Source organism: Thermobia domestica, chromosome 9, assembly GCF_964235325.1.
Source record: "Thermobia domestica chromosome 9, izTheDome1.hap1.1, whole genome shotgun sequence".
Taxonomy (NCBI): Eukaryota; Metazoa; Arthropoda; class Insecta; order Zygentoma; family Lepismatidae; genus Thermobia; species Thermobia domestica.
The window spans coordinates 233,896,585-233,921,625 of NC_137462.1; positions in this window are offsets into that span (position 1 = coordinate 233,896,585).

The window sequence follows — 25,041 nt, forward strand, 5'->3', positions numbered from 1 at the left end:
AGATAATAAGGTACTTTGTTTTAGCCATAGGGACCCGGGTTTGTGACCGCTATGAGAGAAGTGCTTGTACTCGAGTTTAAGCTTTATTTCGCGAAAATATGTTAAATGGTTCTTAAGATATAGACCAAAACACATTATAATACACAACAATTAGTAACTATTCAATATGCACATAATGACATATAATATATTGTTAGAAGGTTGCCAGCCAACATTTTTACGTGAAATAAGAAAATTAAAACAAAATTGAATAGCTCCGCGGTAATTGGAGTCAATTTTTGACAGAAGGTGTGCTTCATGTGATCTCATTGAAAAGGAAAGGGTTATAGTCGTTCATGTAGAATATATGTTTCTAACTTCATTATTTTATCCTCTTTCTGACAATTTGTGCCTTTCGTACCTATCCTGATGTGTAGAATATGAAAACAACACATTTTGTTCTAACATTGAAAATATATATACAGGGTGCATCAAAATAAACCGTTGCAGAAGACAAGATAACACTTCGATTTCAGAAAGTTTTAAAAGTTTGATATAATTAGGTAGTTTCTCTTTGCGTTACGTAAAAATACACACATGTTATCCTCAGGTGTCATATGCAAGCAACCTAGTGGTGTGTCAGTGTAGGGATGTGCATTGAAATATGCGATATTTTGGAAAAAATAATAAAGTAGTACCAAACATGGTAGAGAATAAGGTACTTTGTTTTAGCCATAGGGACTCCGGTTGGCGACCACGATGATAGAAATGCTTTTACTCGCGTTTGAGCTTTATTTCGTGAAGATATGTTAAATGGTTCTTAAGATATAGACCAAAACACATTATCATACACAACAATTTGTAACAATTCAATGTGCACATAATGACATATAATATATTGTTAGACGGTTGCCAGCCAACATTTTTACGTGAAATAAGAAAATTAAAACAAAATTGAATAGCTCCGCGGTAATTGGAATCAATTTTTGACAGAAGGTGTGCTTCATGTGATATCATTGAAAAGGAAAGGGTTATAGTCGTTCATGTAGAATATATGTTTCTAACTTCATTATTTTATCCTCTTTCTGACAATTTGTGCCTTTCGTACCTATCCTGATGTGTAGAATATGAAAACAACACATTTTGTTCTAACATTGAAAATATATATACAGGGTGCATCAAAATAAACCGTTCAGAAGACAAGATAACACTTCGATTTCAGAAAGTTTTAAAAGTTTGATATAATTAGGTAGTTTCTCTTCGTGTTACGTAAAAATACACATATGTGATCCTCGGGTGTCAGATGCAAGCAACCTAGTGGTGTGTCAGTGTAAGGAAATGCAGTGAAATATGCGTTATTTTGAAAAAAAAGAATAAAGTAGTACCAAACATGGTAGATAATAAGGTACTTTGTTTTAGCCATAGGGACCCGGGTTTGTGACCGCTATGAGAGAAGTGCTTGTACTCGAGTTTAAGCTTTATTTCGCGAAAATATGTTAAATGGTTCTTAAGATATAGACCAAAACACATTATCATACACAACAATTTGTAACAATTCAATATGCACATAATGACATATAATATATTGTTAGACGGTTGCCAGCCAACATTTTTACGTGAAATAAGAAAATTAAAACAAAATTGAATAGCTCCGTGGTAATTGGAATCAATTTTTGACAGAAGGTGTGCGTCATGTGATCTCATTGAAAAGGTAAGGGTTATAGTCGTTCATGTAGAATATATGTTTCTAACTTCATTATTTTATGCTCTTTCTGCTAATTTGTGCCTTTCGTACCTATCCTGATGTGTAGAATATGAAAACAACATATTTTGTTCTTACATTGAAAATATATATACAGGATGCATCAAAATAAAACGTTGCAGAAGACAAGATAACACTTCAATTTCAGATAGTTTTAAAAGTTTGATATAATTAGGTAGTTTCTCTTTGTGTTACGTAAAAATATACATATGTGATCCTCTGGTGTCATATGCAAGCAACCTATTGGTGTGTCAGTGTAGGGAAATGCAGTGAAATATGCGTTATTTTGAAAAGAAGAATAAAGTAGCACCAAACATGGTAGAGAATAAGGTACTTTATTTCAGCCATAGGGACCCGGGTTCGCGACCGCTATGATAGAAGTGCTTGTACTCGCGTTTAAGCTTTATTTCGTGAAAATATGTTAAATGGTTCTTAAGATATAGACCAAAACAGATTATAATACACGACAATTAGTAACAATTCAATATGCACATAATGACATATAATATATTGTTAGACGGTTGCCAGCCAACATTTTTACGTGAAATAAGAAAATTAAAACAAAATTGAATAGCTCCGTGGTAATTGGAATCAATTTTTGACAGAAGGTGTGCGTCATGTGATCTCATTTAAAAGGTAAGGGTTATAGTCGTTCATGTAGAATATATGTTTCTAACTTCATTATTTTATGCTCTTTCTGCTAATTTGTGCCTTTCGTACCTATCCTTATGTGTAGAATATGAAAACAACATATTTTGTTCTAACATTGAAAATATATATACAGGGTGCATCAAAATAAACCGTTGCAGAAGACAAGATAACACTTCGATTTCAGAAAGTTTTAAAAGTTTGATATAATTAGGTAGTTTCTCTTTGTGTTACGTAAAAATATACATATGTGATCCTCGGGTGTCATATGCAAGCAACCTAGTGGTGTGTCAGTGTAGGGATGTGCATTGAAATATGCGATATTTTGGAAAAAATAATAAAGTAGTACCAAACATGGTAGAGAATAAGGTACTTAGTTTTAGCCATAGGGACTCCGGTTGGCGACCACGATGATAGAAATGCTTTTACTCGCGTTTGAGCTTTATTTCGTGAAGATATGTTAAATGGTTCTTAAGATATAGACCAAAACACATTATCATACACAACAATTTGTAACAATTCAATGTGCACATAATGACATATAATATATTGTTAGACGGTTGCCAGCCAACATTTTTACGTGAAATAAGAAAATTAAAACAAAATTGAATAGCTCCGCGGTAATTGGAATCAATTTTTGACAGAAGGTGTGCTTCATGTGATATCATTGAAAAGGAAAGTGTTATAGTCGTTCATGTAGAATATATGTTTCTAACTTCATTATTTTATCCTCTTTCTGACAATTTGTGCCTTTCGTACCTATCCTGATGTGTAGAATATGAAAACAACACATTTTGTTCTAACATTGAAAATATATATACAGGGTGCATCAAAATAAAACGTTGCAGAAGACAAGATAACACTTCGATTTCAGAAAGTTTTAAAAGTTTGATATAATTAGGTAATTTCTCTTCGTGTTACGTAAAAATACACACATGTTATCCTCAGGTGTCATATGCAAGCAACCTAGTGGTGTGTCAGTTTAGGGATGTGCATTGAAATATGCGATATTTTGGAAAAAATAATAAAGCAGTACCAAACATGGTAGAGAATAAGGTACTTTGTTTTAGCCATAGGGACTCCGGTTGGCGACCACGATGATAGAAATACTTGTACTCGAGTTTGAGCTTTATTTCGTGAAGATATGTTAAATGGTTCTTAAGATATAGACCAAAACACATTATCATACACAACAATTTGTAACAATTCAATATGCACATAATGACATATAATATATTATTAAACGGTTGCCAGCCAACATTTTTACCAGAAATAAGAAAATTAAAGCAAAATTGAATAGCTCCGTGGTAATTGGAATCAATTTTTGACAGAAGGTGTGCATCATGTGATCTCATTGTAAAGGTAAGGGTTATAGTCTTTCATGTAGAATATATGTTTCTAACTTCATTATTTTATGCTCTTTCTGCTAATTTGTGCATTTCGTACCTATCCTGATGTGTAGAATATGAAAACAACATATTTTGTTCTAACATTGAAAATATATATACGGGGTGCATCAAAATAAACCGTTGCAGAAGACAAGATAACACTTCGATTTCAGAAAGTTTTAAAAGTTTGAAATAATTAGGTAGTTTCTCTTCGTGTTACGTAAAAATACACATATGTGATCCTCGTGTGTCAAATGCAAGCAACCTAGTGGTGTGTCAGTGTAGGGAAATGCAGTGAAATATGCGTTTTTTTGAAAAAAAATAATAAAGTAGTACCAAACATGGTAGATAATGAGGTACTTTGTTTTAGCCATAGGGACCCGGGTTCGCGACCGCTATGAGAGAAGTGCTTGTACTCGAGTTTGAGCTTTATTTCGTGAAAATATGTTAAATGGTTCTTAAGATATAGACCAAAACATATTATAATACACAACAATTAGTAACAATTCAATATGCACATAATGACATATAATATATTGTTAGACGGTTGCCAGCCAACTTTTTTACGTGAAATAAGAAAATTAAAACAAAATTGAATAGCTCCGTGGTAATTGGAATCAATTTTTGACAGAAGGTGTGCGTCATGTGATCTCATTGAAAAGGTAAGGGTTATAGTCGTTCATGTAGAATATATGTTTCTAACTTCATTATTTTATGCTCTTTCTGCTAATTTGTGCCTTTCGTACCTTTCCTGATGTGTAGAATATGAAAACAACATATTTTGTTCTTACATTGAAAATATGTATACAGGATGCATCAAAATAAAACGTTGCAGAAGACAAGATAACACTTCAATTTCAGATAGTTTTAAAAGTTTGATATAATTAGGTAGTTTCTCTTTGTGTTACGTAAAAATATACATATGTGATCCTCTGGTGTCATATGCAAGCAACCTATTGGTGTGTCAGTGTAGGGAAATGCAGTGAAATATGCGTTATTTTGAAAAGAAGAATAAAGTAGCACCAAACATGGTAGAGAATAAGGTACTTTGTTTCAGCCATAGGGACCCGGGTTCGCGACCGCTATGATAGAAGTGCTTGTACTCGCGTTTAAGCTTTATTTCGTGAAAATATGTTAAATGGTTCTTAAGATATAGACCAAAACAGATTATAATACACGACAATTAGTAACAATTCAATATGCACATAATGACATATAATATATTGTTAGACGGTTGCCAGCCAACATTTTTACGTGAAATAAGAAAATTAAAACAAAATTGAATAGCTCCGTGGTAATTGGAATCAATTTTTGACAGAAGGTTTGCGTCATGTGATCTCATTGAAAAGGTAAGGGTTATAGTCGTTCATGTAGAATATATGTTTCTAACTTCATTATTTTATGCTCTTTCTGCTAATTTGTGCCTTTCGTACCTATCCTTATGTGTAGAATATGAAAACAACATATTTTGTTCTTACATTGAAAATATATATACAGGGTGCATCAAAATAAACCGTTGCAGAAGACAAGATAACACTTCGATTTCAGAAAGTTTTAAAAGTTTGATATAATTAGGTAGTTTCTCTTTGTGTTACGTAAAAATATACATATGTGATCCTCGGGTGTCATATACAAGCAACCTAGTGGTGTGTCAGTGTAGGGAAATGCAGTGAAATATGCGTTATTTTGAAAAAAAAAAGAATAAAGTAGTACCAAACATGGTAGATAATGAGGTACTTTGTTTTAGGCATAGGGACCCGGGTTTGCGACCGCTATGAGAGAAGTGCTTGTACTCGAGTTTAAGCTTTATTTCGCAAAATATGTTAAATGGTTCTTAAGATATAGACCAAAACACATTATAATACACAACAATTAGTAACAATTCAATATGCACATAATGACATATAATATATTGTTAGACGGTTGCCAGCCAACATTTTTACGTGAAATAAGAAAATTAAAACAAAATTGAATAGCTCCGTGGTAATTGGAATCAATTTTTGACAGAAGGTGTGCATCATGTGATCTCATTGAAAAGGTAAGGGTTATAGTCTTTCAAGTACAATATATGTTTCTACCTTCATTATTTTATGCTCTTTCTGCTAATTTGTGCCTTTCGTACCTATCCTGATGTGTAGAATATGAAAACAACATATTTTGTTCTAACATTGAAAATATATATACAGGGTGCATCAAAATAAACCGTTGCAGAAAACACGATAACATTTCGATTTCAGAAAGTTTGAAAAGGTTGATATAATTAGGTAGTTTCTCTTCGTGTTACGTGAAAATACACATATGTGATCCTCGTATGTCAGATGCAAGCAACCTAGTGGTGTGTCAGTGTAGGGAAATGCAGTGAAATATGCGTTATTTTGAAAAAAATGATAAAGTAGTACAAAACATGGTAGATAATAAGGTACTTTGTTTTAGCCATAGGGACCGGGTTTACGACCGCTACGAGAGAAGTGCTTGTACTCGAGTTTGAGCTTTATTTCGTGAAAATATGTTAAATGGTTCTTAAGATATAGACCAAAACACATTATAATACACAACAATTAGTAACAATTCAATATGCACATAACGACATATAATATATTGTTAGACGGTTGCCAGCCAACATTTTTACGTGAAATAAGAAAATTAAAACAAAATTGAATAGCTCCGTGGTAATTGGAATCAATTTTTGACAGAAGGTGTGCATCATGTGATCTCATTGAAAAGGTAAGGGTTATAGTCTTTCAAGTACAATATATGTTTCTACCTTCATTATTTTATGCTCTTTCTGCTAATTTGTGCCTTTCGTACCTATCCTGATGTGTAGAATATGAAAACAACACATTTTGTTCTAACATTGAAAATATATATACAGGGTGCATCAAAATAAACCGTTCAGAAGACAAGATAACACTTCGATTTCAGAAAGTTTTAAAAGTTTGATATAATTAGGTAGTTTCTCTTTGTGTTACGTAAAAATACACACATGTTATCCTCAGGTGTCATATGCAAGCAACCTAGTGGTGTGTCAGTGTAGGGATGTGCATTGAAATATGCGATATTTTGGAAAAAATAATAAAGTAGTACCAAACATGGTAGAGAATAAGGTACTTTGTTTTAGCCATAGGGACTCCGGTTGGCGACCACGATGATAGAAATGCTTTTACTCGCGTTTGAGCTTTATTTCGTGAAGATATGTTAAATGGTTCTTAAGATATAGACCAAAACACATTATCATACACAACAATTTGTAACAATTCAATGTGCACATAATGACATATAATATATTGTTAGACGGTTGCCAGCCAACATTTTTACGTGAAATAAGAAAATTAAAACAAAATTGAATAGCTCCGCGGTAATTGGAATCAATTTTTGACAGAAGGTGTGCTTCATGTGATATCATTGAAAAGGAAAGGGTTATAGTCGTTCATGTAGAATATATGTTTCTAACTTCATTATTTTATCCTCTTTCTGACAATTTGTGCCTTTCGTACCTATCCTGATGTGTAGAATATGAAAACAACACATTTTGTTCTAACATTGAAAATATATATACAGGGTGCATCAAAATAAACCGTTCAGAAGACAAGATAACACTTCGAATTCAGAAAGTTTTAAAAGTTTGATATAATTAGGTAGTTTCTCTTCGTGTTACGTAAAAATACACATATGTGATCCTCGGGTGTCAGATGCAAGCAACCTAGTGGTGTGTCAGTGTAAGGAAATGCAGTGAAATATGCGTTATTTTGAAAAAAAAGAATAAAGTAGTACCAAACATGGTAGATAATAAGGTACTTTGTTTTAGCCATAGGGACCCGGGTTTGTGACCGCTATGAGAGAAGTGCTTGTACTCGAGTTTAAGCATTATTTCGCGAAAATATGTTAAATGGTTCTTAAGATATAGACCAAAACACATTATCATACACAACAATTTGTAACAATTCAATATGCACATAATGACATATAATATATTGTTAGACGGTTGCCAGCCAACATTTTTACGTGAAATAAGAAAATTAAAACAAAATTGAATAGCTCCGTGGTAATTGGAATCAATTTTTGACAGAAGGTGTGCGTCATGTGATCTCATTGAAAAGGTAAGGGTTATAGTCGTTCATGTAGAATATATGTTTCTAACTTCATTATTTTATGCTCTTTCTGCTAATTTGTGCCTTTCGTACCTATCCTGATGTGTAGAATATGAAAACAACATATTTTGTTCTTACATTGAAAATATATATACAGGATGCATCAAAATAAAACGTTGCAGAAGACTAGATAACACTTCAATTTCAGATAGTTTTAAAAGTTTGATATAATTAGGTAGTTTCTCTTTGTGTTACGTAAAAATATACATATGTGATCCTCTGGTGTCATATGCAAGCAACCTATTGGTGTGTCAGTGTAGGGAAATGCAGTGAAATATGCGTTATTTTGAAAAGAAGAATAAAGTAGCACCAAACATGGTAGAGAATAAGGTACTTTGTTTCAGCCATAGGGACCCGGGTTCGCGACCGCTATGATAGAAGTGCTTGTACTCGCGTTTAAGCTTTATTTCGTGAAAATATGTTAAATGGTTCTTAAGATATAGACCAAAACAGATTATAATACACGACAATTAGTAACAATTCAATATGCACATAATGACATATAATATATTGTTAGACGGTTGCCAGCCAACATTTTTACGTGAAATAAGAAAATTAAAACAAAATTGAATAGCTCCGTGGTAATTGGAATCAATTTTTGACAGAAGGTGTGCGTCATGTGATCTCATTGAAAAGGTAAGGGTTATAGTCGTTCATGTAGAATATATGTTTCTAACTTCATTATTTTATGCTCTTTCTGCTAATTTGTGCCTTTCGTACCTATCCTTATGTGTAGAATATGAAAACAACATATTTTGTTCTAACATTGAAAATATATATACAGGGTGCATCAAAATAAACCGTTGCAGAAGACAAGATAACACTTCGATTTCAGAAAGTTTTAAAAGTTTGATATAATTAGGTAGTTTCTCTTTGTGTTACGTAAAAATATACATATGTGATCCTCGGGTGTCATATGCAAGCAACCTAGTGGTGTGTCAGTGTAGGGAAGTGCATTGAAATATGCGATATTTTGGAAAAAATAATAAAGTAGTACCAAACATGGTAGAGAATAAGGTACTTAGTTTTAGCCATAGGGACTCCGGTTGGCGACCACGATGATAGAAATGCTTTTACTCGCGTTTGAGCTTTATTTCGTGAAGATATGTTAAATGGTTCTTAAGATATAGACCAAAACACATTATCATACACAACAATTTGTAACAATTCAATGTGCACATAATGACATATAATATATTGTTAGACGGTTGCCAGCCAACATTTTTACGTGAAATAAGAAAATTAAAACAAAATTGAATAGCTCCGCGGTAATTGGAATCAATTTTTGACAGAAGGTGTGCTTCATGTGATATCATTGAAAAGGAAAGGGTTATAGTCGTTCATGTAGAATATATGTTTCTAACTTCATTATTTTATCCTCTTTCTGACAATTTGTGCCTTTCGTACCTATCCTGATGTGTAGAATATGAAAGCAACACATTTTGTTCTAACATTGAAAATATATATACAGGGTGCATCAAAATAAAACGTTGCAGAAGACAAGATAACACTTCGATTTCAGAAAGTTTTAAAAGTTTGATATAATTAGGTAATTTCTCTTCGTGTTACGTAAAAATACACACATGTTATCCTCAGGTGTCATATGCAAGCAACCTAGTGGTGTGTCAGTTTAGGGATGTGCATTGAAATATGCGATATTTTGGAAAAAATAATAAAGCAGTACCAAACATGGTAGAGAATAAGGTACTTTGTTTTAGCCATAGGGACTCCGGTTGGCGACCACGATGATAGAAATGCTTGTACTCGAGTTTGAGCTTTATTTCGTGAAGATATGTTAAATGGTTCTTAAGATATAGACCAAAACACATTATCATACACAACAATTTGTAACAATTCAATATGCACATAATGACATATAATATATTATTAAACGGTTGCCAGCCAACATTTTTACCAGAAATAAGAAAATTAAAACAAAATTGAATAGCTCCGTGGTAATTGGAATCAATTTTTGACAGAAGGTGTGCATCATGTGATCTCATTGTAAAGGTAAGTGTTATAGTCTTTCATGTAGAATATATGTTTCTAACTTCATTATTTTATGCTCTTTCTGCTAATATGTGCATTTCGTACCTATCCTGATGTGTAGAATATGAAATGAACATATTTTGTTCTAACATTGAAAATATATATACGGGGTGCATCAAAATAAACCGTTGCAGAAGACAAGATAACACTTCGATTTCAGAAAGTTTTAAAAGTTTGAAATAATTAGGTAGTTTCTCTTCGTGTTACGTAAAAATACACATATGTGATCCTCGTGTGTCAAATGCAAGCAACCTAGTGGTGTGTCAGTGTAGGGAAATGCAGTGAAATATGCGTTTTTTTGAAAAAAATAATAAAGTAGTACCAAACATGGTAGATAATGAGGTACTTTGTTTTAGCCATAGGGACCCGGGTTCGCGACCGCTATGAGAGAAGTGCTTGTACTCGAGTTTGAGCTTTATTTCGTGAAAATATGTTAAATGGTTCTTAAGATATAGACCAAAACATATTATAATACACAACAATTAGTAACAATTCAATATGCACATAATGACATATAATATATTGTTAGACGGTTGCCAGCCAACATTTTTACGTGAAATAAGAAAATTAAAACAAAATTGAATAGCTCCGTGGTAATTGGAATCAATTTTTGACAGAAGGTGTGCGTCATGTGATCTCATTGAAAAGGTAAGGGTTATAGTCGTTCATGTAGAATATATGTTTCTAACTTCATTATTTTATGCTCTTTCTGCTAATTTGTGCCTTTCGTACCTTTCCTGATGTGTAGAATATGAAAACAACATATTTTGTTCTTACATTGAAAATATGTATACAGGATGCATCAAAATAAAACGTTGCAGAAGACAAGATAACACTTCAATTTCAGATAGTTTTAAAAGTTTGATATAATTAGGTAGTTTCTCTTTGTGTTACGTAAAAATATACATATGTGATCCTCTGGTGTCATATGCAAGCAACCTATTGGTGTGTCAGTGTAGGGAAATGCAGTGAAATATGCGTTATTTTGAAAAGAAGAATAAAGTAGCACCAAACATGGTAGAGAATAAGGTACTTTGTTTCAGCCATAGGGACCCGGGTTCGCGACCGCTATGATAGAAGTGCTTGTACTCGCGTTTAAGCTTTATTTCGTGAAAATATGTTAAATGGTTCTTAAGATATAGACCAAAACAGATTATAATACACGACAATTAGTAACAATTCAATATGCACATAATGACATATAATATATTGTTAGACGGTTGCCAGCCAACATTTTTACGTGAAATAAGAAAATTAAAACAAAATTGAATAGCTCCGTGGTAATTGGAATCAATTTTTGACAGAAGGTTTGCGTCATGTGATCTCATTGAAAAGGTAAGGGTTATAGTCGTTCATGTAGAATATATGTTTCTAACTTCATTATTTTATGCTCTTTCTGCTAATTTGTGCCTTTCGTACCTATCCTTATGTGTAGAATATGAAAACAACATATTTTGTTCTTACATTGAAAATATATATACAGGGTGCATCAAAATAAACCGTTGCAGAAGACAAGATAACACTTCGATTTCAGAAAGTTTTAAAAGTTTGATATAATTAGGTAGTTTCTCTTTGTGTTACGTAAAAATATACATATGTGATCCTCGGGTGTCATATACAAGCAACCTAGTGGTGTGTCAGTGTAGGGAAATGCAGTGAAATATGCGTTATTTTGAAAAAAAAAAGAATAAAGTAGTACCAAACATGGTAGATAATGAGGTACTTTGTTTTAGGCATAGGGACCCGGGTTTGCGACCGCTATGAGAGAAGTGCTTGTACTCGAGTTTAAGCTTTATTTCGCAAAATATGTTAAATGGTTCTTAAGATATAGACCAAAACACATTATAATACACAACAATTAGTAACAATTCAATATGCACATAATGACATATAATATATTGTTAGACGGTTGCCAGCCAACATTTTTACGTGAAATAAGAAAATTAAAACAAAATTGAATAGCTCCGTGGTAATTGGAATCAATTTTTGACAGAAGGTGTGCATCATGTGATCTCATTGAAAAGGTAAGGGTTATAGTTATTCAAGTACAATATATGTTTCTACCTTCATTATTTTATGCTCTTTCTGCTAATTTGTGCCTTTCGTACCTATCCTGATGTGTAGAATATGAAAACAACATATTTTGTTCTAACATTGAAAATATATATACAGGGTGCATCAAAATAAACCGTTGCAGAAGACACGATAACATTTCGATTTCAGAAAGTTTGAAAAGGTTGATATAATTAGGTAGTTTCTCTTCGTGTTACGTGAAAATACACATATGTGATCCTCGTATGTCAGATGCAAGCAACCTAGTGGTGTGTCAGTGTAGGGAAATGCAGTGAAATATGCGTTATTTTGAAAAAAATGATAAAGTAGTACAAAACATGGTAGATAATAAGGTACTTTGTTTTAGCCATAGGGACCGGGTTTACGACCGCTACGAGAGAAGTGCTTGTACTCGAGTTTGAGCTTTATTTCGTGAAAATATGTTAAATGGTTCTTAAGATATAGACCAAAACACATTATAATACACAACAATTAGTAACAATTCAATATGCACATAACGACATATAATATATTGTTAGACGGTTGCCAGCCAACATTTTTACGTGAAATAAGAAAATTAAAACAAAATTGAATAGCTCCGTGGTAATTGGAATCAATTTTTGACAGAAGGTGTGCTTCATGTGATCTTATTGAAAAGGAAAGGGTTATAGTCGTTCATGTACAATATATGTTTCTAACTTCATTATTTTATGCTATTTCTGATAGTTTGTGCCTTTCGTACCTATCCTGATGTGTAGAATATGAAAACAACACATTTTGTTCTAACATTGAAAATATATATACAGGGTGCATCAAAATAAACCGTTCAGAAAACAAGATAACACTTCGATTTCAGAAAGTTTTAAAAGTTTGATATAATTAGGTAGTTTCTCTTCGTGTTACGTAAAAATACACATATGTGATCCTCGGGTGTCAGATGCAAGCAACCTAGTGGTGTGTCAGTGTAAGGAAATGCAGTGAAATATGCGTTATTTTGAAAAAAAAGAATAAAGTAGTACCAAACATGGTAGATAATAAGGTACTTTGTTTTAGCCATAGGGACCCGGGTTTGTGACCGCTATGAGAGAAGTGCTTGTACTCGAGTTTAAGCTTTATTTCGCGAAAATATGTTAAATGGTTCTTAAGATATAGACCAAAACACATTATAATACACAACAATTAGTAACTATTCGATATGCACATAATGACATATAATATATTGTTAGACGGTTGCCAGCCAACATTTTTACGTGAAATAAGAAAATTAAAACAAAATTGAATAGCTCCGCGGTAATTGGAGTCAATTTTTGACAGAAGGTGTGCTTCATGTGATCTCATTGAAAAGGAAAGGGTTATAGTCGTTCATGTAGAATATATGTTTCTAACTTCATTATTTTATCCTCTTTCTGACAATTTGTGCCTTTCGTACCTATCCTGATGTGTAGAATATGAAAACAACACATTTTGTTCTAACATTGAAAATATATATACTGGGTGCATCAAAATAAACCGTTGCAGAAGACAAGATAACACTTCGATTTCAGAAAGTTTTAAAAGTTTGATATAATTAGGTAATTTCTCTTCGTGTTACGTAAAAATACACACATGTTATCCTCAGGTGTCATATGCAAGCAACCTAGTGGTGTGTCAGTTTAGGGATGTGCATTGAAATATGCGATATTTTGGAAAAAATAATAAAGCAGTACCAAACATGGTAGAGAATAAGGTACTTTGTTTTAGCCATAGGGACTCCGGTTGGCGACCACGATGATAGAAATGCTTGTACTCGAGTTTGAGCTTTATTTCGTGAAGATATGTTAAATGGTTCTTAAGATATAGACCAAAACACATTATCATACACAACAATTTGTAACAATTCAATATGCACATAATGACATATAATATATTATTAAACGGTTGCCAGCCAACATTTTTACCAGAAATAAGAAAATTAAAGCAAAATTGAATAGCTCCGTGGTAATTGGAATCAATTTTTGACAGAAGGTGTGCATCATGTGATCTCATTGTAAAGGTAAGGGTTATAGTCTTTCATGTAGAATATATGTTTCTAACTTCATTATTTTATGCTCTTTCTGCTAATTTGTGCATTTCGTACCTATCCTGATGTGTAGAATATGAAATGAACATATTTTGTTCTAACATTGAAAATATATATACGGGGTGCATCAAAATAAACCGTTGCAGAAGACAAGATAACACTTCGATTTCAGAAAGTTTTAAAAGTTTGAAATAATTAGGTAGTTTCTCTTCGTGTTACGTAAAAATACACATATGTGATCCTCGTGTGTCAAATGCAAGCAACCTAGTGGTGTGTCAGTGTAGGGAAATGCAGTGAAATATGCGTTTTTTTGAAAAAAATAATAAAGTAGTACCAAACATGGTAGATAATGAGGTACTTTGTTTTAGCCATAGGGACCCGGGTTCGCGACCGCTATGAGAGAAGTGCTTGTACTCGAGTTTGAGCTTTATTTCGTGAAAATATGTTAAATGGTTCTTAAGATATAGACCAAAACATATTATAATACACAACAATTAGTAACAATTCAATATGCACATAATGACATATAATATATTGTTAGACGGTTGCCAGCCAACATTTTTACGTGAAATAAGAAAATTAAAACAAAATTGAATAGCTCCGTGGTAATTGGAATCAATTTTTGACAGAAGGTGTGCGTCATGTGATCTCATTGAAAAGGTAAGGGTTATAGTCGTTCATGTAGAATATATGTTTCTAACTTCATTATTTTATGCTCTTTCTGCTAATTTGTGCCTTTCGTACCTTTCCTGATGTGTAGAATATGAAAACAACATATTTTGTTCTTACATTGAAAATATATATACAGGGTGCATCAAAATAAAACGTTGCAGAAGACAAGATAACACTTCAATTTCAGATAGTTTTAAAAGTTTGATATAATTAGGTAGTTTCTCTTTGTGTTACGTAAAAATATACATATGTGATCCTCTGGTGTCATATGCAAGCAACCTATTGGTGTGTCAGTGTAGGGAAATGCAGTGAAATATGCGTTATTTTGAAAAGAAGAATAAAGTAGCACCAAACATGGTAGAGAATAAGGTACTTTGTTTCAGCCATAGGGACCCGGGTTCGCGACCGCTATGATAGAAGTGCTTGTACTCGCGTTTAAGCTTTATTTCGTGAAAATATGTTAAATGGTTCTTAAGATATAGACCAAAACAGATTATAATACACGACAATTAGTAACAATTCAATATGCACATAATGACATATAATATATTGTTAGACGGTTGCCAGCCAACATTTTTACGTGAAATAAGAAAATTAAAACAAAATTGAATAGCTCCGTGGTAATTGGAATCAATTTTTGACAGAAGGTTTGCGTCATGTGATCTCATTGAAAAGGTAAGGGTTATAGTCGTTCATGTAGAATATATGTTTCTAACTTCATTATTTTATGCTCTTTCTGCTAATTTGTGCCTTTCGTACCTATCCTTATGTGTAGAATATGAAAACAACATATTTTGTTCTTACATTGAAAATATATATACAGGGTGCATCAAAATAAACCGTTGCAGAAGACAAGATAACACTTCGATTTCAGAAAGTTTTAAAAGTTTGATATAATTAGGTAGTTTCTCTTTGTGTTACGTAAAAATATACATATGTGATCCTCGGGTGTCATATACAAGCAACCTAGTGGTGTGTCAGTGTAGGGAAATGCAGTGAAATATGCGTTATTTTGAAAAAAAAAAAGAATAAAGTAGTACCAAACATGGTAGATAATGAGGTACTTTGTTTTAGGCATAGGGACCCGGGTTTGCGACCGCTATGAGAGAAGTGCTTGTACTCGAGTTTAAGCTTTATTTCGCAAAATATGTTAAATGGTTCTTAAGATATAGACCAAAACACATTATAATACACAACAATTAGTAACAATTCAATATGCACATAATGACATATAATATATTGTTAGACGGTTGCCAGCCAACATTTTTACGTGAAATAAGAAAATTAAAACAAAATTGAATAGCTCCGTGGTAATTGGAATCAATTTTTGACAGAAGGTGTGCATCATGTGATCTCATTGAAAAGGTAAGGGTTATAGTCTTTCAAGTACAATATATGTTTCTACCTTCATTATTTTATGCTCTTTCTGCTAATTTGTGCCTTTCGTACCTATCCTGATGTGTAGAATATGAAAACAACATATTTTGTTCTAACATTGAAAATATATATACAGGGTGCATCAAAATAAACCGTTGCAGAAAACACGATAACATTTCGATTTCAGAAAGTTTGAAAAGGTTGATATAATTAGGTAGTTTCTCTTCGTGTTACGTGAAAATACACATATGTGATCCTCGTATGTCAGATGCAAGCAACCTAGTGGTGTGTCAGTGTAGGGAAATGCAGTGAAATATGCGTTATTTTGAAAAAAATGATAAAGTAGTACAAAACATGGTAGATAATAAGGTACTTTGTTTTAGCCATAGGGACCGGGTTTACGACCGCTACGAGAGAAGTGCTTGTACTCGAGTTTGAGCTTTATTTCGTGAAAATATGTTAAATGGTTCTTAAGATATAGACCAAAACACATTATAATACACAACAATTAGTAACAATTCAATATGCACATAACGACATATAATATATTGTTAGACGGTTGCCAGCCAACATTTTTACGTGAAATAAGAAAATTAAAACAAAATTGAATAGCTCCGTGGTAATTGGAATCAATTTTTGACAGAAGGTGTGCTTCATGTGATCTTATTGAAAAGGAAAGGGTTATAGTCGTTCATGTACAATATATGTTTCTAACTTCATTATTTTATGCTATTTCTGATAGTTTGTGCCTTTCGTACCTATCCTGATGTGTAGAATATGAAAACAACACATTTTGTTCTAACATTGAAAATATATATACAGGGTGCATCAAAATAAACCGTTCAGAAAACAAGATAACACTTCGATTTCAGAAAGTTTTAAAAGTTTGATATAATTAGGTAGTTTCTCTTCGTGTTACGTAAAAATACACATATGTGATCCTCGGGTGTCAGATGCAAGCAACCTAGTGGTGTGTCAGTGTAAGGAAATGCAGTGAAATATGCGTTATTTTGAAAAAAAAGAATAAAGTAGTACCAAACATGGTAGATAATAAGGTACTTTGTTTTAGCCATAGGGACCCGGGTTTGTGACCGCTATGAGAGAAGTGCTTGTACTCGAGTTTAAGCTTTATTTCGCGAAAATATGTTAAATGGTTCTTAAGATATAGACCAAAACACATTATAATACACAACAATTAGTAACTATTCAATATGCACATAATGACATATAATATATTGTTAGACGGTTGCCAGCCAACATTTTTACGTGAAATAAGAAAATTAAAACAAAATTGAATAGCTCCGCGGTAATTGGAGTCAATTTTTGACAGAAGGTGTGCTTCATGTGATCTCATTGAAAAGGAAAGGGTTATAGTCGTTCATGTAGAATATATGTTTCTAACTTCATTATTTTATCCTCTTTCTGACAATTTGTGCCTTTCGTACCTATCCTGATGTGTAGAATATGAAAACAACACATTTTGTTCTAACATTGAAAATATATATACTGGGTGCATCAAAATAAACCGTTGCAGAAGACAAGATAACACTTCGATTTCAGAAAGTTTTAAAAGTTTGATATAATTAGGTAGTTTCTCTTTGTGTTACGTAAAAATACACACATGTTATCCTCAGGTGTCATATGCAAGCAACCTAGTGGTGTGTCAGTGTAGGGATGTGCATTGAAATATGCGATATTTTGGAAAAAATAATAAAGTAGTACCAAACATGGTAGAGAATAAGGTACTTTGTTTTAGCCATAGGGACTCCGGTTGGCGAGCACGATGATAGAAATGCTTTTACTCGCGTTTGAGCTTTATTTCGTGAAGATATGTTAAATGGTTCTTAAGATATAGACCAAAACACATTATCATACACAACAATTTGTAACAATTCAATATGCACATAATGACATATAATATATTGTTAGACGGTTGCCAGCCAACATTTTTACGTGAAATAAGAAAATTAAAACAAAATTGAATAGCTCCGTGGTAATTGGAATCAATTTTTGACAGAAGGTGTGCGTCATGTGATCTCATTGAAAAGGTAAGGGTTATAGTCGTTCATGTAGAATATATGTTTCTAACTTCATTATTTTATGCTCTTTCTGCTAATTTGTGCCTTTCGTACCTATCCTGATGTGTAGAATATGAAAACAACATATTTTGTTCTTACATTGAAAATATATATACAGGATGCATCAAAATAAAACGTTGCAGAAGACAAGATAACACTTCAATTTCAGATAGTTTTAAAAGTTTGATATAATTAGGTAGTTTCTCTTTGTGTTACGTAAAAATATACATATGTGATCCTCTGGTGTCATATGCAAGCAACCTATTGGTGTGTCAGTGTAGGGAAATACTGTGAAATATGCGTTATTTTGAAAAGAAGAATAAAGTAGCACCAAACATGGTAGAGAATAAGGTACTTTGTTTCAGCCATAGGGACCCGGGTTCGCGACCGCTATGATAGAAGTGCTTGTACTCGCGTTTAAGCTTTATTTCGTGAAAATATGTTAAATGGTTCTTAAGATATAGACCAAAACAGATTATAATACACGACAATTAGTAACAATTCAATATGCACATAATGACATATAATATATTGTTAGACGGTTGCCAGCCAACATTTTTACGTGAAATAAGAAAATTAAAACAAAATTGAATAGCTCCGTGGTAATTGGAATCAATTTTTGACAGAAGGTGTGCGTCATGTGATCTCATTGAAAAGGTAAGGGTTATAGTCGTTCATGTAGAATATATGTTTCTAACTTCATTATTTTATGCTCTTTCTGCTAATTTGTGCCTTTCGTACCTATCCTTATGTGTAGAATATGAAAACAACATATTTTGTTCTAACATTGAAAATATATATACAGGGTGCATCAAAATAAACCGTTGCAGAAGACAAGATAACACTTCGATTTCAGAAAGTTTTAAAAGTTTGATATAATTAGGTAGTTTCTCTTTGTGTTACGTAAAAATATACATATGTGATCCTCGGGTGTCATATGCAAGCAACCTAGTGGTGTGTCAGTGTAGGGATGTGCATTGAAATATGCGATATTTTGGAAAAAATAATAAAGTAGTACCAAACATGGTAGAGAATAAGGTACTTAGTTTTAGCCATAGGGACTCCGGTTGGCGACCACGATGATAGAAATGCTTTTACTCGCGTTTGAGCTTTATTTCGTGAAGATATGTTAAATGGTTCTTAAGATATAGACCAAAACACATTATCATACACAACAATTTGTAACAATTCAATGTGCACATAATGACATATAATATATTGTTAGACGGTTGCCAGCCAACATTTTTACGTGAAATAAGAAAATTAAAACAAAATTGAATAGCTCCGCGGTAATTGGAATCAATTTTTGACAGAAGGTGTGCTTCATGTGATATCATTGAAAAGGAAAGGGTTATAGTCGTTCATGTAGAATATATGTTTCTAACTTCATTATTTTATCCTCTTTCTGACAATTTGTGCCTTTCGTACCTATCCTGATGTGTAGAATATGAAAACAACACATTTTGTTCTAACATTGAAAATATATATACAGGGTGCATCAAAATAAAACGTTGCAGAAGACAAGATAACACTTCGATTTCAGAAAGTTTTAAAAGTTTGATATAATTAGGTAATTTCTCTTCGTGTTACGTAAAAATACACACATGTTATCCTCAGGTGTCATATGCAAGCTACCTAGTGGTGTGTCAGTTTAGGGATGTGCATTGAAATATGCGATATTTTGGAAAAAATAATAAAGCAGTACCAAACATGGTAGAGAATAAGGTACTTTGTTTTAGCCATAGGGACTCCGGTTGGCGACCACGATGATAGAAATGCTTGTACTCGAGTTTGAGCTTTATTTCGTGAAGATATGTTAAATGGTTCTTAAGATATAGACCAAAACACATTATCATACACAACAATTTGTAACAATTCAATATGCACATAATGACATATAATATATTATTAAACGGTTGCCAGCCAACATTTTTACCAGAAATAAGAAAATTAAAGCAAAATTGAATAGCTCCGTGGTAATTGGAATCAATTTTTGACAGAAGGTGTGCATCATGTGATCTCATTGTAAAGGTAAGGGTTATAGTCTTTCATGTAGAATATATGTTTCTAACTTCATTATTTTATGCTCTTTCTGCTAATTTGTGCATTTCGTACCTATCCTGATGTGTAGAATATGAAATGAACATATTTTGTTCTAACATTGAAAATATATATACGGGGTGCATCAAAATAAACCGTTGCAGAAGACAAGATAACACTTCGATTTCAGAAAGTTTTAAAAGTTTGAAATAATTAGGTAGTTTCTCTTCGTGTTACGTAAAAATACACATATGTGATCCTCGTGTGTCAAATGCAAGCAACCTAGTGGTGTGTCAGTGTAGGGAAATGCAGTGAAATATGCGTTTTTTTGAAAAAAATAATAAAGTAGTACCAAACATGGTAGATAATGAGGTACTTTGTTTTAGCCATAGGGACCCGGGTTCGCGACCGCTATGAGAGAAGTGCTTGTACTCGAGTTTGAGCTTTATTTCGTGAAAATATGTTAAATGGTTCTTAAGATATAGACCAAAACATATTATAATACACAACAATTAGTAACAATTCAATATGCACATAATGACATATAATATATTGTTAGACGGTTGCCAGCCAACATTTTTACGTGAAATAAGAAAATTAAAACAAAATTGAATAGCTCCGTGGTAATTGGAATCAATTTTTGACAGAAGGTGTGCGTCATGTGATCTCATTGAAAAGGTAAGGGTTATAGTCGTTCATGTAGAATATATGTTTCTAACTTCATTATTTTATGCTCTTTCTGCTAATTTGTGCCTTTCGTACCTTTCCTGATGTGTAGAATATGAAAACAACATATTTTGTTCTTACATTGAAAATATGTATACAGGATGCATCAAAATAAAACGTTGCAGAAGACAAGATAACACTTCAATTTCAGATAGTTTTAAAAGTTTGATATAATTAGGTAGTTTCTCTTTGTGTTACGTAAAAATATACATATGTGATCCTCTGGTGTCATATGCAAGCAACCTATTGGTGTGTCAGTGTAGGGAAATGCAGTGAAATATGCGTTATTTTGAAAAGAAGAATAAAGTAGCACCAAACATGGTAGAGAATAAGGTACTTTGTTTCAGCCATAGGGACCCGGGTTCGCGACCGCTATGATAGAAGTGCTTGTACTCGCGTTTAAGCTTTATTTCGTGAAAATATGTTAAATGGTTCTTAAGATATAGACCAAAACAGATTATAATACACGACAATTAGTAACAATTCAATATGCACATAATGACATATAATATATTGTTAGACGGTTGCCAGCCAACATTTTTACGTGAAATAAGAAAATTAAAACAAAATTGAATAGCTCCGTGGTAATTGGAATCAATTTTTGACAGAAGGTGTGCGTCATGTGATCTCATTGAAAAGGTAAGGGTTATAGTCGTTCATGTAGAATATATGTTTCTAACTTCATTATTTTATGCTCTTTCTGCTAATTTGTGCCTTTCGTACCTATCCTGATGTGTAGAATATGAAAACAACATATTTTGTTCTTACATTGAAAATATATATACAGGATGCATCAAAATAAAACGTTGCAGAAGACAAGATAACACTTCAATTTCAGATAGTTTTAAAAGTTTGATATAATTAGGTAGTTTCTCTTTGTGTTACGTAAAAATATACATATGTGATCCTCTGGTGTCATATGCAAGCAACCTATTGGTGTGTCAGTGTAGGGAAATGCTGTGAAATATGCGTTATTTTGAAAAGAAGAATAAAGTAGCACCAAACATGGTAGAGAATAAGGTACTTTGTTTCAGCCATAGGGACCCGGGTTCGCGACCGCTATGATAGAAGTGCTTGTACTCGCGTTTAAGCTTTATTTCGTGAAAATATGTTAAATGGTTCTTAAGATATAGACCAAAACAGATTATAATACACGACAATTAGTAACAATTCAATATGCACATAATGACATATAATATATTGTTAGACGGTTGCCAGCCAACATTTTTACGTGAAATAAGAAAATTAAAACAAAATTGAATAGCTCCGTGGTAATTGGAATCAATTTTTGACAGAAGGTGTGCGTCATGTGATCTCATTGAAAAGGTAAGGGTTATAGTCGTTCATGTAGAATATATGTTTCTAACTTCATTATTTTATGCTCTTTCTGCTAATTTGTGCCTTTCGTACCTATCCTTATGTGTAGAATATGAAAACAACATATTTTGTTCTAACATTGAAAATATATATACAGGGTGCATCAAAATAAACCGTTGCAGAAGACAAGATAACACTTCGATTTCAGAAAGTTTTAAAAGTTTGATATAATTAGGTAGTTTCTCTTTGTGTTACGTAAAAATATACATATGTGATCCTCGGGTGTCATATGCAAGCAACCTAGTGGTGTGTCAGTGTAGGGATGTGCATTGAAATATGCGATATTTTGGAAAAAATAATAAAGTAGTACCAAACATGGTAGAGAATAAGGTACTTAGTTTTAGCCATAGGGACTCCGGTTGGCGACCACGATGATAGAAATGCTTTTACTCGCGTTTGAGCTTTATTTCGTGAAGATATGTTAAATGGTTCTTAAGATATAGACCAAAACACATTATCATACACAACAATTTGTAACAATTCAATGTGCACATAATGACATATAATATATTGTTAGACGGTTGCCAGCCAACATTTTTACGTGAAATAAGAAAATTAAAACAAAATTGAATAGCTCCGCGGTAATTGGAATCAATTTTTGACAGAAGGTGTGCTTCATGTGATATCATTGAAAAGGAAAGGGTTATAGTCGTTCATGTAGAATATATGTTTCTAACTTCATTATTTTATCCTCTTTCTGACAATTTGTGCCTTTCGTACCTATCCTGATGTGTAGAATATGAAAACAACACATTTTGTTCTAACATTGAAAATATATATACAGGGTGCATCAAAATAAAACGTTGCAGAAGACAAGATAACACTTCGATTTCAGAAAGTTTTAAAAGTTTGATATAATTAGGTAATTTCTCTTCGTGTTACGTAAAAATACACACATGTTATCCTCAGGTGTCATATGCAAGCTACCTAGTGGTGTGTCAGTTTAGGGATGTGCATTGAAATATGCGATATTTTGGAAAAAATAATAAAGCAGTACCAAACATGGTAGAGAATAAGGTACTTTGTTTTAGCCATAGGGACTCCGGTTGGCGACCACGATGATAGAAATGCTTGTACTCGAGTTTGAGCTTTATTTCGTGAAGATATGTTAAATGGTTCTTAAGATATAGACCAAAACACATTATCATACACAACAATTTGTAACAATTCAATATGCACATAATGACATATAATATATTATTAAACGGTTGCCAGCCAACATTTTTACCAGAAATAAGAAAATTAAAGCAAAATTGAATAGCTCCGTGGTAATTGGAATCAATTTTTGACAGAAGGTGTGCATCATGTGATCTCATTGTAAAGGTAAGGGTTATAGTCTTTCATGTAGAATATATGTTTCTAACTTCATTATTTTATGCTCTTTCTGCTAATTTGTGCATTTCGTACCTATCCTGATGTGTAGAATATGAAATGAACATATTTTGTTCTAACATTGAAAATATATATACGGGGTGCATCAAAATAAACCGTTGCAGAAGACAAGATAACACTTCGATTTCAGAAAGTTTTAAAAGTTTGAAATAATTAGGTAGTTTCTCTTCGTGTTACGTAAAAATACACATATGTGATCCTCGTGTGTCAAATGCAAGCAACCTAGTGGTGTGTCAGTGTAGGGAAATGCAGTGAAATATGCGTTTTTTTGAAAAAAATAATAAAGTAGTACCAAACATGGTAGATAATGAGGTACTTTGTTTTAGCCATAGGGACCCGGGTTCGCGACCGCTATGAGAGAAGTGCTTGTACTCGAGTTTGAGCTTTATTTCGTGAAAATATGTTAAATGGTTCTTAAGATATAGACCAAAACATATTATAATACACAACAATTAGTAACAATTCAATATGCACATAATGACATATAATATATTGTTAGACGGTTGCCAGCCAACATTTTTACGTGAAATAAGAAAATTAAAACAAAATTGAATAGCTCCGTGGTAATTGGAATCAATTTTTGACAGAAGGTGTGCGTCATGTGATCTCATTGAAAAGGTAAGGGTTATAGTCGTTCATGTAGAATATATGTTTCTAACTTCATTATTTTATGCTCTTTCTGCTAATTTGTGCCTTTCGTACCTTTCCTGATGTGTAGAATATGAAAACAACATATTTTGTTCTTACATTGAAAATATGTATACAGGATGCATCAAAATAAAACGTTGCAGAAGACAAGATAACACTTCAATTTCAGATAGTTTTAAAAGTTTGATATAATTAGGTAGTTTCTCTTTGTGTTACGTAAAAATATACATATGTGATCCTCTGGTGTCATATGCAAGCAACCTATTGGTGTGTCAGTGTAGGGAAATGCAGTGAAATATGCGTTATTTTGAAAAGAAGAATAAAGTAGCACCAAACATGGTAGAGAATAAGGTACTTTGTTTCAGCCATAGGGACCCGGGTTCGCGACCGCTATGATAGAAGTGCTTGTACTCGCGTTTAAGCTTTATTTCGTGAAAATATGTTAAATGGTTCTTAAGATATAGACCAAAACAGATTATAATACACGACAATTAGTAACAATTCAATATGCACATAATGACATATAATATATTGTTAGACGGTTGCCAGCCAACATTTTTACGTGAAATAAGAAAATTAAAACAAAATTGAATAGCTCCGTGGTAATTGGAATCAATTTTTGACAGAAGGTTTGCGTCATGTGATC